The sequence below is a fragment of the Suncus etruscus genome, chromosome 2, assembly GCF_024139225.1.
Source record: "Suncus etruscus isolate mSunEtr1 chromosome 2, mSunEtr1.pri.cur, whole genome shotgun sequence".
NCBI lineage: Eukaryota > Metazoa > Chordata > Mammalia > Eulipotyphla > Soricidae > Suncus > Suncus etruscus.
The window spans coordinates 35,536,157-35,540,009 of record NC_064849.1 but is presented as its reverse complement, the minus strand read 5'-3'; the positions used below and the strand labels follow the sequence as shown (position 1 = coordinate 35,540,009).

At 48.5% G+C, this 3,853-nt stretch overlaps 1 non-coding gene across 1 annotated transcript; it reads right to left on the bottom strand.

Annotated features, from left to right (window-relative positions):
• Positions 1-1,557: 1,557 nt before the first annotated feature.
• LOC126003093 (U6 spliceosomal RNA) lies at positions 1,558-1,664 on the bottom strand. Its single transcript, XR_007493636.1, has one exon. It is a non-coding gene; the product is annotated as a U6 spliceosomal RNA (small nuclear RNA).
• Between the last annotated feature and the right edge of the window lie 2,189 nt (positions 1,665-3,853).

The following is a 3,853-nucleotide window of genomic DNA, read 5'->3' as shown; positions in this document are numbered from 1 at the left end:
AAATCTTTATCGTGGAGCCAGAGCAATAACTCAACAGTAGGGTGTTTGCCTTGCACACTGCCGACCCAGGATGGACCCTTGTTAGATCACCAGCATCCCATATGGTCCCCGAGCCTGCCAGGAGCGATTTAAGAGCACAGAGCCAGGAATAATCCCTGAATGCCACTGGGTGTGGCCCCCCCAAAAAAACAATAACAAAATATCTTTATATCTATCAACAGAACCTAGGTGGTTCCCACATTCTGCCTATTATGAACACTTCACTGCTGCAATGGACAAGGGGCTGGCAGATATTTCCTCATGATTTATGATTTATGATGTTGTTTGCTTTGAATATAGATCCAGAGGAAGATTGTAAGATCATATATATGTTCTTTCTCTGTGTCATTTCTTTCTTTTTCTTTTCTTTTTTTTTTGTTTTTAGGTCACACCTGGCAGCGCTCAGAGGTTATTGCTGGCTCTACACTCAGAAATCACTCCTGGCAGGCTAGAGGGACCATATGGGATGCCAGGATTCAAACCACTGTCCTTCAGCATCTAAGGCAAACGCCCTACCACTGTACTATCCCTCTGGCCCATCTCTGTGTCATTTTTTTTTCTTGCTTTGTTTTTGGTTTTTGGGCCACCCCCGTTTGACGCTCAGGGGTTACTCCTGGCTGTGCGCTCAGAAATTGTCCCTGGCTTGGGGAGACCAAATGGGACGCTGGGGGATCGAACTGCTGTCCTATGCTAGCGCTTGCAAGGCAGACACCTTACCTCTAGCGCCACCTTTCTGGCCCCTCTGTGTCATTTCTTAAGGAATCTCCATAGTGGTTTCCTTAGTGGCTGCACCAAGAAACATTTTCACCAATGGTATGCAGGCTTCCATTTTCTCACATCCCCCTCAACATTTAATGTTTGTCTTTTTGATAACAGCCATTCCAATAGGCATGAAGTACTAAGAAATCAATAAGGCTGGGACCAGAGTGATAACACAGCGATAAGGGTTGACCCAGGTTTGGTCCCCAGCATCCTATATGGTCCCCCAAGTCTGCCAGGAGCTATTTTTGAGTGCAGAGTCAGGAGTAACCCCTGGGTGCTGCTGGGTGTGACCCAAAAAAAAATCATTAAGACTCTGATTTGCATTGCCCTAATAATCAGTGATATTGAAAACCTTTTGTTTACCTATTAGTCATATATTTCTTCTTTGAAAAAAAATAGTCTATTCAAGATCCCTGGCAGTGCTCAGAGGACCGTATGCCAGGGATTAAATTGGGGCTTGCCACATGTAAGACAAAGTATATTATCTCTTGTATGGTTTCTCTGGCCCCACTTTGTTCAATTTTAAGATAGATTATTTATTTTTTACTACTGAGTGTTATACATTTCTTTTTTTATTTGTTTGTTTGCTTTGTTTTTTAGGCCAAACCTGATGCTCAAGAGTTGCTCCTGGCTCTGTATTCAAGAATCATTCCTGATGATGTTTGGGGGACTGGGATTCCTTCCAGTGATTGAATAAGTGCCCTACCCATTTTATTATCTTCCCAGTCAACGTGTTTTAAATTTCTTTTTTTTTTTTTAAATATGGAACACTTCACGAATTTGCATGCCATCCTTGCGCAGGGGCCATGCTAATCTTCTCTGTATCGTTTCAATTTTAGTATATGTGCTGCGGAAGCGAGCACTTTAAATTTCTTATATGTATGGGATATTAACCCTTATGAGAAACATAGTTTGCAAGTGGTTTCACTTCTTATTTTTTGATTGTTTTAGGTTGATGTAGGTCCACTTTATTACTTTTGCTTGGGCTTCTTGTGTTTTCATGTCAGATTCAACAAAATTGCCTCCAAGACAACATTAATGAAGATTTCCCTGGTGTTTTGTTTTTCCTTAGGAGCTTTACAGTTCAGATCTTAAACTTATGTCTTTAATTTTTAGTTTATTTATTTATTTATTTATTTATTTATTTATTTATTTATTTATTTATTTATTTATTTATATTTTGCAGATTCAGGGATTACTCCTGGCAGGCTGCGGGGAGGGGGGGTGGACCTATGGGATGCTGAGAATTGAACCCAGGTCTGTTGCAAGCAAGGCAAATGTCCTACCTGTGTTAACGCTCTGGCCCAAAGTGGTTTGTTTGTTTGTTTGTTTGTTTGTTTTTAAATGCACCACAGGTAGTATTAGTATTCTGTCCGTTGTACAATTTCTTTGGTCCCTTGAGTTAATTTTTGTTAGTAGTTATCTGACCTTAAGGGAAAAAACCATCTCGAATCAGTTAACCCAGTTATTACCTACTAAATACGTCGAAGCAATGGCCCATCTTTCTGGAAAGCACCCCTATTTGTTGGACAACCTGTCATCTGGTTCAATTTGTACCTTTGCCAAAGGTACATCTGTATAGGACAATTCTCGTCCTTCAAAAGGAACCCTGGTGAAGACAAACTTTCTACTCAAAACCTCATCCTTCCGTTCGTTCATTCGTTAGACATTTACGCAGTGCTTACTAGACATCAAACTCAGAGGCTGCAAGCGAGCGGACGCCTTAGCCGGCCCCCAAGAGACTAGGGTTTTGGTCTGGGCGCAGTATCCCACACCCCGCACGGAGAGGCCAAGAACGTAGGCGTGCCCCTGCAGCACCTCCAGGGGCTCGGTGCCCGCGGGGGAAGGCGGAGACGGTTTCGGGCGGGAGTGCACCCAACGATGCTGGCGGGTCCCCAGAAACTCAAAGAGCAAAGGAGCGTGCAGAGACCTCCCCGAAGGGCCTGAGCGACAGCCCAATGGGGAGGGCGCTTCCTTAGCACCCGGCCAACTCAGGTCCTCCGAGCCCACCAGGAGTGATTCTCGAATGCAGAGCCTGCCTGAAATAAACCCAGAGCCCCGTCGGGTGTACGTGGTCCCCCAATAAAACAAAATGCAAAACAACAACCAACAAAACAAAATGTAAAACCTGCCCAAAATAGCTCACACTGGAATGCGGCACCTGGGCGCAACTAGGGAAAGAGTGACAGCGGCCACGCTCAACCTGCCTGCGGCAGCCAAGGGGACCCCTGGGAAAGGGTCTCTTTGCAGGGTCCCTGGTCTCTAACATCGCTTCCTCTCCGGGGCGCCCGGAGCCCGCGGTCCGGGGAGCGGTCGGGGTGTGGACAGGGGTGGGCCCGCCCTGGGAGAGGCGGGCCGGGCGGCGGGTATTTGAGGAGCCCCCGCAGCCACTGCCGCACCTTGCCAGGAGTGTCCCAGGAACGAGCGAGCAACCTAGCACCAAGGTGAGTGACTGGGGCGGCCGGGAGGGATAAAGGGAGGAGTGAGAGGCGACACTCTGGGGGTCGCGGGGAAGACTTGGGGGTTCTATTTCGACCCAGGTGCTGGGAGCTAGCGGGCACCGAGAGCCCCGCAAGTGAGTGCAAAGTGGTGCGCACTGTTTGGGGAGCCTTCGCCTCTGGGGCATGGTGGGCAGCAGCACCAGGCAGGCTGAGAGCTACCAGTTGGGGCTGTGGGTGCGACTTCGACGGCTCTGGGGAACCGGGGTGCGGAGTCTTTGTACCTGGAGGATCCCTAAGAATGGGGGGGGGGGGTCCTGATTGCAGACCCTGGAGGAGCCCGGCACGTTCCCCAGCCCGCACAGACTGAGCAGCGAAGAAAGGCGGGTTAGAGGGGAATGGAGAGGATTTGGGGGTGCCCCCAACATGGGATTTCTGCAGTCCAGAACCGAGGAGTTTGCGTAGGACGCTAATGAGCCCGAGGGCGCTGTCCCCCTGGGTGCTGAGCCCACAGGCGGTGGGGGGCTGAAGGCCTGAGTGGGCATGAGCCTGGCTGGCAAAAAACAAAACAAAAGAAAACCCCGCAAATACAAAGCGTTTGCAAACTTGTGACT